This window comes from Cupressus sempervirens, chromosome 1, assembly GCF_028749045.1.
Source record: "Cupressus sempervirens isolate cs-2001-9-10 chromosome 1, ASM2874904v1, whole genome shotgun sequence".
Classification (NCBI taxonomy): Eukaryota; Viridiplantae; Streptophyta; class Pinopsida; order Cupressales; family Cupressaceae; genus Cupressus; species Cupressus sempervirens.
The window spans coordinates 807,966,707-807,980,829 of record NC_143118.1 but is presented as its reverse complement, the minus strand read 5'-3'; the positions used below and the strand labels follow the sequence as shown (position 1 = coordinate 807,980,829).

General features: G+C 40.9%; 1 pseudogene across 1 annotated transcript; it reads right to left on the bottom strand.

Moving 5' to 3' along the window:
- Positions 1-240: 240 nt before the first annotated feature.
- On the bottom strand, positions 241-1,837 carry LOC149580328 (UDP-glycosyltransferase 85A1-like; annotated as a pseudogene). The gene is made up of 2 exons (XR_016353490.1): positions 1,351-1,837; positions 241-1,273 (listed from the first exon to the last, which is right to left on the bottom strand). The product of XR_016353490.1 is annotated as a UDP-glycosyltransferase 85A1-like (transcript).
- Positions 1,838-14,123: the final 12,286 nt, after the last annotated feature.

Sequence of the window (14,123 nt, the reverse complement as noted above, 5' to 3'; positions counted from 1 at the left end):
TTCAAATTACAATTTTGATTTTTATGAGATAGAATCTATTCAAATTGCAATTTTGATTTTTATCTTAAAGGCTCCATGTCATCACCAATGGGTTTCTTCCAAGACTTAACATCATTTTATTTAAAAACTTTATGAACAATCATAGAGCCTTCATAGAAAAAGCTAAAACCTAATAAAAGAGATGGATGATAAAATATCGAGGTATAACTCTCTACTTATCATTTCGCTAGATATAACCTCTTTAAAGCTATAAATGGTTTTATGGTTCGACCACTTTAATAGATGTCAATTTGGAAAGATCCATCATGTCACGAACAAACCTATTCAGATTGAGAAACGAAGAACCTCCTTCCCCAACCGCTTTGAAAGCCGCCTCTTTCAATTCCATGCCTCTTTTTCTTAGCTCCTTTGCTGTTCTCAATCTCCTCCCTTGTGACCACTGGATTTTCATCAACAAAGATGCTCTCATCCACTTTGAAAGCTGCCTCTTTCAAATCCATACCTCTTTTTCTTAGCTCCTTTGCTTTTGGACCCTCTATTAGTCCCCTCTCAAAATCCATGCCAATCTTCCACACATCCTTGCAAAAGCGGCAGTCCAGAAACTGGTCATGGAAATGAGGCCATCCGAGCATGGGAACTCCCATACTGATGCTCTCCAAACAAGAGTTCCACCCGCTGTGCGTAATAAACCCTCCTACGGAAGGGTGAGACAAAACTTCCACCTGAGGCGCCCATTTCACAATCAGTCCCCGATCTCTCACTCTCTCTTCAAAACCCTCCAGCATACCTCCCGCAATATCATTGCGGGACACCCACAGAAAAGGGTGCTGACTATTTTCCAACCCCATTGCCAATTCCTCCACCTGCTAGTTTGATGTGACTGCGAGGCTTCCGAAGGACACATAAATGACGGTATTGGGCAATTGGGAATCAAGCCATTTGAGACAGCTCTCGTCCTGCTCCAAAAGACTCGATTGCTTGCTCAAATCTTTTCCTTCCGAGAAATTGGGAAGAAACACAGGCCCCACTGCCAAAGCAGGGCAGCCGTTACAGGACAGCGCGTTTACTGTGTCAGGAGGTTCGAGCTCATCGAATGTGTTGATGAGCACATAGTCCGCCTTACTTTGAAATTGGGACTCGCGAAGAAACCACTGGAAGTAAACGTCCGATGTATCAGTAGTGCGATAGTAGGAACAGAGATCACTCGGCAACAGAGGCGGTAGATTACCGGGCAAGCAAGTGATCGCTCTATCCTTCCTCCTCATATGCTCCACTGCAATTATAAATCCTATGTTATTACAAGCATATTCGTGCAATCAAAATAAACCTTGAAATGAATAGATTTCGTACCTTTGACAGGAATGTGGCCGTGGGAGAGGAGGAGGTCGGAGTAGCACTGAGCAATAGAGGAGGCGGCGCACATTGGCCAGAAGATGACCCGAGGCACCTCCAGATTCTTCGCCACTTGATAAGTGCAAGACATGAAAGATTCCGCTATAATGCAAGTGATGGGAGGAGCGCCTTCAGCTAAGGCGCAGCGCAGATGATGTTCCAAGGCTGGGCCAAGGTTTTCTATTGCGACAATGTGGTCGGCAGGATTGGAGAGACGACCGTGATCTGGCGGCAACCCATCTGGAATGGTGAGAAACCTGAATTTTCCATCATCATTATCTATAGCAGCTCCTCTGAAGATGCGGTTGTGACTCCACTCGGTGTTGACGAAGGTGATGAAAACCCCTCTTGAGGAGAGAAGGTGGGCGAAATTAAAAAGAGGATTGATGGTGCCTTGGGCGGCCAGGTAAGGGACCACCACTGCGTGCAGACCATTCATCTCCATGCTGCCTTTCTCATCTCTTGAAATGAAACGAGCCTGGCCGCCTTATATTCCCAGGGAACCGTAGAATGTTCGGTTGAAATGGTAACGTGAAGAACACGAAAACAATCACGAAAATGGATCCTTCAAAATGGGTGATGTCAGGTCGCTTGTGTCACTTTTACCGATGGCTGAGACGGCTTTTAATTAAATAATCTGCCGAGCCTTTTAAATAATCCAAACAAACTAGACGTTGCTAAAATGTGGTCAATTCTTTAAAATACTTTAATATGAATTGGATCAGATTCGGAGAAAGGCGACCCGAAGAATGAGGAGTCGAAATATTTTAAGCTGTTTCTTCAGAATTTATAAGGAAACTGGACATCTTAAACAAGTGTCTATATAAGAAGCTGTTTTTTAAATTCAAAGATTGACAATCTCAGTGACAGAATAACTACCATGGAAGCAATGAGGTGCCTCGCTTATTTATCCCTTTATAGGTCACCTGATCATTTCTATTGTATGAACTAGAAAGCCAAATACATGTAGTACCTAAACTGAATTTAATTTAAGATGGATATCAATATGTTTTAGAAAAATAATTGATAAAATGTATTTTAAACTGAAAATATCAAAAGGAGTTTTACTTCAGTATTAGGGACTGAAAATAACAAAGCATTTCAAACTGTGTGACCAGATTCTTCAAGTGTTCAGACTGCAGACTATTTGATACGTTCCCATCCAAATATCATGTTCTATTTTCCTCTTGAGGCCTGAAAGACACCTCTCCCATCATTTCTTCACATTTAGTCAAATAGTTCATATGCAGACTGGTTCACACCCCTATGCTTTGATGGGCTGATTGCATCTGCTTAGGATTATTTTCAGCAAAAGGTCGAATTCATTGACTTCTTATGAGGACATTTTCCTGAGGTCTCTAGACTACAATTTTCATAGCTCCATTGCTTTCACACGAGTACCAAAGAAACCTTGTCAACATTTTTGGCCGCATGCATCACACAAGATATCTAACTTTTATTGAGGTTCTTTAACCTCTTTCATTTGATTTTAAGGTTATTTATTTTGATTGCAAATACAAATAACTTTAAGAAACGTTCTTTTGGAAAAAAACTATAAAATCATGGCGAATCAAACATTATTTTAGGAGAAAAAGTTAATTTCTATTGGCTATGATATGTTTTTGGAAAATTTCTTCTGAACTATGCCTAGTTTTCCTAGTCTACATTATTTTTTGTAAAGGATCTTGAGGTAAGTCACTTAGCATGGGTTGAGTGAGTTTTATTTTATTATTATTTGGATTCTGGGATATGTATGCAGTTGGATCAATTTTTCTATTATGTAGCTAAGATGTAATAAGAACCTTAGAAAAGATTTTTAAATATACATGTTCATAAGGAGATATAAAGAGCTACCTATTTAGAAGGAAAAGAAACCAACATTTACATACTCTTGAAGAAAATTGCAAAGCTAGGGCATGGCAATGGAATCACAGAGTAAGGGCACAACACAACAACAAAATCACAGAGCAAAGGCATGACATGACAACAAAATCGCAGAGAAATGGCATGACATCGAAATCACAAAGAAAGGGCATGACAATGAAATGCAGAGATGACAAGGACACGACAACCAAATCACAGAGCAGGGGCACAACAATGAAATACAGAGATCACAAGGGCACAACAACCAAATTGAAGAGCAAAGGCACAACAATGAAATGAAGAGATTGTGAAAAATCAAACTATTGCAGTCACTGATTATTAATCTCCTATCACAAATGATTATTAAACTGCTGAAAATAAATTCCCAGCTAATATCGAAGAATAACACAACTGCAACTTCACTTATAAAATACGGAAAGAAATGCGCAACACAATGAACACAATATTTTTGGACAAATTGTCCCTGGAAAAACCCCTAAGGGAAAACCAGTTCTACAGATGAGAAATTATATTAAACTTCAGCAAATCAAGAGATACAAAATTCCTTGCCTCTCACTGGCAGAACTCCGACAACCTCCTAATTTCTCCCGCTGATATTCCTCACTGCTATCCCTGCGCTAACACTGCGCCCTTGCTAACACTGCAAGACTGTTTGCTAACACTGCAAACGTTTTTCTCCCAAAGCTTCTTCACATCCAAATGACCCAATGACCCCTTTCTATACTACTCCTGTTGGTAAACCAACGATCGAGATTAAATCTAACCAACGGCTGAGATTAAGACAACTCGACAGCCAATAATAGAATTGGATGCAAAGTGTTTAAAAGGAATCACTAAAATTAGTAAATAATAACCATTTACTAATTTTTGGCAAGTGGACAAACAGCTGTCCAAACCACCCATAAATACAACCGCTATTCATAGATAAGGACGAACAGCTGTCCAAGCTACCCATAAATAGTGCTGCTATTTCTGGGTCAGAAATAACAGCTGTCCAACTAACAATAATTAACACTCCCTCTTAGCGAGGAAGCTGTTCTGCATGACACCCATCTTATCTCTGAAGAAGATAAATTTGGCCTTTCCCAAAGCCTTCGTCAGAATGTCTGCTACCTGCTCATCTGTAGGTATGTATTGTAGTTGAACAACTCCCCTTTGTACACAATCTCTGATGAAGTGATATCTGATATCTATATGTTTAGACCTATCATGAAACACTGGATTCAGACAACTTGATGCAACTCTGATTGTCACAATGTATCACAGTAGTCTCAACCTTCTGACCAAACAAGGCTACTAACAACTTTCGAAGCCATATACCTTCACATGTCGCCATGCTAGCTGCTATGTATTCTGCTTCTGCTGAACTTAGAGCCACAGACTTCTGCTTCCTGCTAAACCAAGATACAACTCCTGATCCCAAGCTGAAACAACACCCTGAAGTGCTCCTTTTGTCTGTTGTACTTCCTGCCCAATCTGCGTCAGTATAGCCTATCAACCTGATACCTTCACCTCGAACATATCTGATCCCATACTCGACTATCCCACACAAGTAATGTAGCACATGCTTAGCCGCTATCCAATGCATTCTCTTTGGTTCAACCATGAACTGACTAAGAGAGTTTACTACAAATGCTATATCTGGTCTAGTGTTGACCAAATACATAAGCGAACCAATTAACTGTCTATATAAAGTGGGATCTACATCTTTCTCCTTAGATGTATCTACCTTCCTCCAATTCGTGATCATGGGTGTAGACATGGCTTTGCAATCCTCCATCTCAAATTTCTTCAAGATTTCAATGCAATATTTCCCTTGGCCAAGGAAAATCTCCCCATCTGTCTGCCACACTTCCATGCCTAGAAAGTAGTGCATAAGTCCTAAATCCTTCATCTCGAACTCTTCTGCAAGGTTCCTCTTGCAATCCACTATGAGCCCTAGTGAACCTGTAAGAAATATGTCGTCCACATAAATAACAAGAATGAGAATCTCACCCCTAACCATCAAGTAGTAGAGGTTAGCATCTGCTTCACTCTTCACAAAGCCCATTTTCTGCAAGTATGTATCAATGAGCTCATACCATGCTCTAGGAGCCTGCTTGAGTCCATACAATGCTTTCTTCAATCTACACACGTGGGTCTCTTTGCTGTGTGCTACAAAGCCTTCTGGTTGTTCTATGTATACCTCCTCCTTCAACTCACCATTGAGGAATGCTGTCTTGACATCCATTTGATGGATCTGCCATCCCATCTGTGTTGCAAGTGAGATTACAGCTCATATAGAAGTATACCTGGCAACTGGAGCAAATGTCTCCTCATAGTCTATTCCCTCCTTCTGAGAGAACCCCTTTGCCACAAACCTAGCCTTGTATTTCTCGATGCTACCATCTGCACCGTGCTTTATCTTATAGATCCAACGTGATCCAACTACAACCCTATCTGTTGGTCTAGGTACTACCTCCCACACATCATTCTGCATTATTGAAGAATATTCCTCAACCAAGCATCTCGCCATACCTGATGTTCTGCAGCTTCCTGATAGCTAGAAGGCTCACTATCTACCAACTGACTAACTAATGCCACATAGTCATTGAACTTGGCTGGTTGTCTTCGCTGTCTAGTACTCTTCCTAGGAGCTCCCACAAACTCCTGAGTATCCCTTTGTGTATTTGGAACCACATGGTTCCTGCTGCCAACTGTAGAGGATGAAATGTCAACCTCTAAGTCTTCCAGATGCATTTCCTGTTGCACCTGTTGCTCCATACTCTGTGAATCTTCACTAACTGAGTCTACACTCGTACTGGTAACTGTACTTGAGCTTTGATGCCCTTGACTTGGTCTTGGAGCTTCTGTTGGCTGCTCACTGTGATCATCTGCTGGCAAATCTCTAGATCTCTTGAATGCCTTGTCCTCCATGAACTTGACATCCCGTCTGACAATAACTCTTTTAGTCTCCGGAACGAAAATCCTGTATGCCTTCTAGGTCTCACTGTACCCAACAAAGTACCCCCTCTCTGCAGTCTGATCTAACTTTGTACGTGTATCTCCAGGAATATGACAATATGCCAAACTCCCGAATATCCTGAACTGACTAACATCTGGCTTCTTCCCTATGAAAGCCTCCTCTGGTGTCATCTTCCCTAGAACCTTGTGTGGAACTCTATTCTGAATGTAGACTGCTGTATTACACACCTCTGCCCATAAGTAACGGGGCATGTCCTAGTCATGTAGCATAGCTCTTTCTGCCTCCGATATAGAACGGTTCTTCCTCTCAGCAACTCCATTCTGCTATGGATTGTAAGGAACAGTCCATTCTCTCTTGATTCCTTCTCTGGTGCAGAATTCTTGGAAGACATTTCCTTTGTACTCGCCTCCATTGTCTGACCGAAGAACCTTTATCTTCTTTCCTGTCGAGTTCTCCACAAGAGCCTTGAACTCTTGGAATCGACTGAAAACCTCATCTTTAGTCTTCAAGAAGTATATCCAGGTCTTTCTAGAGAAGTCATCGATAAAAGTAACATAGTACTCATATCCTCTGAGAGATATCGTTGACATTGGTCCACAAACATCTGAATGTACTAGATCAAGAACACCCTTAGATCTGGTGTCACTCCTTGGAAAAGATGCTTTCACAAACTTCCCCAACACACATCCCTTACATACATCGTCATGCTCTGTGCTCACCTCTGGAACACCTGTCACGGTCTCACGAAGTAATCTAAGTGCTCCATGATGAATATGGCCCAACCTCCTATGCCATAGCTCTCCAAGATCTCTAGGATTACTGTTGCTCATAAGTGCCTTAGGAGTATCAAACTGCAATCTATATAGGCGACCACTCCTAACTCCAATAGTTATGGGTGATTTCCAATCCTTGTGCTTAATCAACACATGTGTCCCTCTAAAGAGTACATTATACCCCCTATCCTGAAGAACAGATACAGAAATAAAATTCATACCTAAGCCCGGCACATATAACACATCATGAAGAGGAATTATCTTTCCATTCTCCCTCTGAAACTGAACAGTCCCTTTCCCAACAGGGTTGAGTTTGGACAAGTTTCCCATAGAAATCTGGATGTTGGTGTCCTCCTCCTTGTAACTGGAGAAGTACTCTCTAACTCCTGTCATATGAAATGACGCCCCACTATCTATATACCAAACACACTGTGAGGTTGAGCTAACCATACAAGCTATGAGTGCAAACTCATCTTCCATTCTGCTGGAGAGTTCTTCTGCACTTGCTGAAGCTGCCACCTGCTTCTTACCCTTTTTCCTCTCTGGGCAATCACTGACATAGTGGCCAAACTCGTGACATCCAAAGCACTTGACCTTAGAAAGGTCCTTCTTCTTTTCACTTTGTGAATTTGATCCTTTGCTAGATCCCTTCTTTATTCTCCCTTTACCCGCTAGGGCAACGTTCTCTTGTTCCACCTCATTTTTCTGACTCTTGTTGGCCCCATTGACAAGACTTAGTCTAAACTCCTCCTGAGTGAAATCAGTCCATAGTCGATCCCAACTCGATAAAGTATCTCGTCCACTGACAACTTGAACAAAGACACTCCATTGTTTAGTAAACCCATTTAGGGCTATTCTCACTAGCTCATCATCACTAGGGCTATCTCCAACAGCTGCTAACTCATCCTTGACAAGTCAGAGCCTGGTGAGGTAACTTGTGACGTCTTCTCCCTGATTCATCCGGGTATTCTTTAGCTTCTCTCTGAGAATCAACTTCCTGTTAGTGGTAGCATTCTGGTACAGATTTAGAATGGCGTCCCACATCTTCTTTGCTGTATCTAGCTCCGAGATATGTGGAACAATATGATCCTTGACACCATCAAGGATAATCCTCCTCGCTTTGGCATCGTCCTTCCTATATGCTGCAAGCTGTGTTGCATCCGTTGGTAGAGGTACACCACTGGTAGCATAATCCTTGATACCATTCTCTTCCAACAATAAAGAAATTCTGGCCTTCCAGACACCAAAATTTGAGGCACCATCCAATCTATCCTGATCTCTCAAACCAGCTGAAGCCATCTCAAGGGTTTAAAGCAATAATAAATCTAAAGAGATCAAAATTTCTTTCCTAGGGCAAAACTCTTCTACCCTTAACAATGCTCTGATGCCATGTGAAAAATCAAACTATTGCAGTCACTGATTATTAATCTCCTATCACAAATGATTATTAAACTGCTGAAAATAAATTCCCAGCTAATATTGAAGAATAACACAACTGCAACTTCACTTATAAAATACGGAAAGAAATGCGCAACACAATGAACACAATATTTTCGGACAAATTGTCCCTGGAAAAACCCCTAAGGGAAAACCAGTTCTACAGATGAGAAATTATATTAAACTTCAGCAAATCAAGAGATACAAAATTCCTTTCCTCTCACTGGCAGAACTCCGACAACCTCCTAATTTCTCCCGCTGATATTCCTCACTGCTATCCCTGCGCTAACACTGCGCCCTTGCTAACACTGCAAGACTGTTTGCTAACACTGCAAACTGCTTCTCCAAAGCTTCTTCACATCCAAATGACCCAATGACCCCTTTCTATACTACTCCTGTTGGTAAACCAACGACCGAGATTAAATCTAACCAACGGCTGAGATTAAGACAACTCGACAGCCAATAATAGAATTGGTTGCAAAGTGTCCAAAAGGAATCACTAAAATTAGTAAATAATATCCATTTACTAATTTTTGGCAAGTGGACAAACAGCTGTCCAAACCACCCATAAATACAACCGCTATTCATAGATAAGGACGAACAGCTGTCCAAGCTACCCATAAATAGTGCTGCTATTTCCGGGTCAGAAATAACAGCTGTCCAACTAACAATAATTAATAGAGATCACAACAACGAAATTGCAGAGCAATGGTACGCCAACGAAATTCAGAGATATATCATAGGAATGAAATGCACCAAGCACAAGGGCATGGCGACATTCAGAGCTATCCACCCTCATTTGGATCTGTCCACCTTCTTTTGTGTATAACTCTCCACAATAGGCATCACAATTACAATGCTTACATAGGTATTGCGACGACGTCGAGGAAAATTGCAAAAAAAAAATGAAAATCACCATAAATTAGACTACCGTTGCAAATTTGCATCGCAATTTGACCCAAATGTTGTAGTGGACATGTCCAATGGGAGCCAATTTGTGAAATTGTCACTTAGGCATTGGGTGGACATCGCAATTTAGGCCCAAACGTAATAGTGAGTAGTTAAGAATTGGGATGGAATTGTGTATTTTGGAGAACATGATTAACCTCAAATAAATTTTGACTTAAGAGTCATATTTTGGAAATTTGAAATGTTGGACAAAGCTAGAAATGAGCTAGAGACCATAAGATTATAAAATTATCAAGAATTCAACTAATGACTATCATTTTTAAAGCTCACAATTTTGATGTTTTTAAATTTGTTTCAACCCAAAAGATAGAATTTTTGGACATATGACTCATACATACCATATAAAATATTAGCCACTTCATAGATCTATTTTAGGTGGCTTAAACATCACACACAAAAGCTTGATTTTCTAGACTGAAAATGTTAAATAGTCAAAATTGACTTATTTTTGCAAATTTAATTCTTCGTTAGTGTGTGATGTTTAAGAATGATCAATATATTTAAATTATATGTAATTCAAAAAATATTAAGAAAAAGTGACATATGTACTATGAATAAATGATTTATACACATATTTGCTTTCAATCTACACAAAAAAATTCTCATTGAAAAATTGAACTTCAAAGAAAGAGATATTTAAATACATTATATCAAATTTATGACAAACTTAGCTATAAAAGCTGATTTAGCTATTAATGGTGTGAAAAATCAAACTATTGCAGTCACTGATTATTAATATCCTATCATAAATGATTATTAAACTGCTGAAAACAAATTCTCAGCTAATATCGAAAAATAACACAACTGCAACTTCACTTAAAATACGGAAAGAAATGCGCAACAGAATCAACACAATATTTTCGGACAAATTGTCCCTGGAAAAACCCCTAAGGGAAAACCAGTTCTACAGATGAGAAATTATATTAAACTTCAGCAAATCAAGAGATACAAAATTCCTTGCCTCACACTGGCAGAACTCCGACAACCTCCTAATTTCTCCCGTTGATATTTCTCACTGCTATCCCTGCGCTAACACTGCGCCCTTGCTAACACTGCAAGACTGTTTGCTAACACTGCAAACTGCTTCTCCAAAGCTTCTTCACATCCAAATGACCCAATGACCCCTTTCTATACTACTCCTGTTGGTAAACCAACGACCGAGATTAAATCTAACCAACGGCTGAGATTAAGACAACTCGACAGCCAATAATAGAATTGGTTGCAAAGTGTCCAAAAGGAATCACTAAAATTAGTAAATAATAACCATTTACTAATTTTTGGCAAGTGGACAAACAGCTGTCCAAACCACCCATAAATACAACCGCTATTCATAAATAAGGACGAACAGCTGTCCAAGCTACCCATAAATGGTGCTGCTATTTCCGGGTCAGAAATAACAGCTGTCCAACTAACAATAATTAACACTCCCTCTTAGCGAGGAAGCTGTTCTGCATGACACCCATCTTATCTCTGAAGAAGATAAATTTGGCCTTTCCCAAAGCCTTCGTCAGAATGTCTGCTACCTGCTCATCTGTAGGTATGTATTGTAGTCGAACAACTCCCCTTTGTACATAATCTCTGATGAAGTGATATCTGATATCTATATGTTTAGACCTATCATGAAACACTGGATTTTCAGACAACTTGATGCAACTCTGATTGTCACAATGTATCACAGTAGTCTCAACCTGCTGACCAAACAAGGCTACTAACAACTTTAGAAGTCATATAGCTTCACATGTCGCCATGGTAGCTGCTATGTATTCTGCTTCTGCTGAACTTAGAGCCACAGACTTCTGCTTCCTGCTGAACCAAGATACAACTCCTGATCCCAAGCTGAAACAACACCCTGAAGTGCTCCTTTTTTCTATTGTACTTCCTGCCCAATCTGCGTCAGTATAGCCTATCAACCTGATACCTTCACCTCGAACATATCTGATCCCATACTCGACTGTACCACACAAGTAACGTAGCACATGCTTAGCCGCTATCCAATGCATTCTCTTTGGTTCAACCATGAACTGACTAAGAGAGTTTACTGCAAATGCTATATCTAGTCTAGTGTTGAACAAATACATAAGTGAACCAATCAACTGTCTATATAAAGTGGGATCTACATCTTTCTCCTTAGATGTATCTACCTTCCTCCAATTCGTGATCATGGGTGTAGACATGGCTTTGCAATCCTCCATCCTGAATTTCTTCAAGATTTCAATGCAATATTTCCCTTGACCAAGGAAAATCTCCCCATTTGTCTGCCACACTTCCATGCCTAGAAAGTAGTGCATAAGTCCTAAATCCTTCATCTCGAACTCTTCTGCAAGGTTCCTCTTGCAATCCACTATGAGCCCTAGTGAACCTGTAAGAAATAGGTCGTCCACATAAAGAACAAGAATGAAAATCTCACCCCTAACCATCAAGTAGTAGAGGTTAGCATCTGCTTCACTCTTCACAAAGCCCATTTTCTGCAAGTATGTATCAATGCGCTCATACCACGCTCTAGGAGCCTGCTTGAGTCCGTACAACGCTTTCTTCAATCTGCACATGTGGGTCTCTTTGTTGTGTGCTACAAAGCCTTCTGGTTGTTCTATGTATACCTCCTCCTTCAACTCACCATTGAGGAATGCTGTCTTGACATCCATTTGGTGGATCTGCCATCCCATCTGTGCTGCAAGTGAGATTACAGCTCGTATAGAAGTATACCTGGCAACTGGAGCAAATGTCTCCTCATAGTCTATTCCCTCCTTCTGAGAGAACCCCTTTGCCACAAACCTAGCCTTGTATTTCTCGATGCTACCATCTGCACCGTGCTTTATCTTATAGATCCAACGTGATCCAACTACAACCCTATCTGTTGGTCTAGGTACTACCTCCCACACATCATTCTACATTATTGAAGAATATTCCTCAACCATAGCATCTCGCCATACCTAATGTTCTGCAGCTTCCTGATAGCTAGAAGGCTCACTATCTACCAACTGACTAACTAATGCCACATAGTCATTGAACTTGGCTAGTTGTCTTCACTGTCTAGTACTCTTCCTAGGATCTCTCACAAACTCCTGAGTATCCCTTTGTGTATCTGGAACCACATGGTTCCTGCTGCCAATTATAGAGGATGAAATGTCAACCTCTAAGTCTTCCAGATGCATTTCCTGTTGCACCTGTTGCTCCATACTCTGTGAATCTTCACTAACTGAGTCTACACTCATACTGGTAACTGTACTTGAGCTTTGATGCCCTTGACTTGGTCTTGGAGTTTCTGTTGGCTACTCACTCTGATCATCTGCTGGCAAATCTCTAGATCTCTTGAATGCCTTGTCCTCCATGAACTTGACATCCCATCTGACAATAACTCTTTTAGTCCCTGGAATGAAAATCCTATATGCCTTTGAGGTCTCACTGTACCCAACAAAGTACCCCCTCTCTGCAGTCTGATCTAACTTTGTCCGTGTATCTCCAGGAATATGACAATATGCCAAACTCCCGAATATCCTGAAGTGACTAACATCTGGCTTCTTCCCTGTGAAAGCCTCCTCTGGTGTCATCTTCCCTAGCACGTTGTGTGGAACTCTATTCTGAATGTAGACTGCTGTATTACACGCCTCTGCCCATAAGTAACGGGGCATGTCCTGGTCATGTAGCATAGCTCTTGTTGCCTCCGATATAGAACGGTTCTTCCTCTCAGCAACTCCATTCTACTGTGGATTGTAAGGAACAGTCCATTCTCTCTTGATTCCTTCTCTGGTGCAGAACTCCTGGAAGACATATCCTTTGTACTCGCCTTCATTGTCTGACCGAAGAACCTTTATCTTCTTTCCTGTCGAGTTCTCCACAAGAGCCTTGAACTCTTGGAATCGACTGAAAACCTCATCTTTAGTCTTCAAGAAGTATATCCAGGTCTTTCTAGAGAAGTCATCGATAAAAGTAACATAGTACTCATATCCTCTGAGAGATATCGTTGACATTGGTCCACAAACATCTGAATGTACTAGATCAAGAACACCCTTAGATCTGGTGTCACTCCTTGGAAAAGATGCTTTCACAAACTTCCCCAACACACATCCCTTACATACATCGTCATGCTCTATGCTCACCTCTGGAACACCTGTCACGGTCTCACGAAGCAATCTAAGTGCTCCATGATGAATATGGACCAACCTCCTATGCCATAGCTCTCCAAGATCTCTAGGATTACTGTTGCTCATAAGTGCCTTAGGAGTATCAAACTGCAATCTATAAAGGCGACCACTCCTAACTCCAATAGTTATGGGTGATTTCCAATCCTTGTGCTTAATCAACACATGTGTCCCTCTAAAGAGTACATTATACCCCCTATCCTGAAGAACAGATACAGAAATAAAATTCATACCTAAGCCCGGCACATATAACACATCATGAAGAGGAATTATCTTTCCATTCTCCCTCTGAAACTGAACAGTCCCTTGCCCAACAGGGTTGAGTTTGGACAAGTTTCCCATAGAAATCTGGATGTTGGTGTCCTCCTCCTTGTAACTGGAGAAGTACTCTCTAACTCCTGTCATATGAAATGACGCCCCACTATCTATATACCAAACACACTGTGAGGTTGAGCTAACCATACAAGCTATGAGTGCAAACTCATCTTCCATTCTGCTGGAGAGTTCTTCTGCACTTGCTGAAGCTGCCACCTGCTTCTTACCCTTTTTCCTCTCTGGGCAATC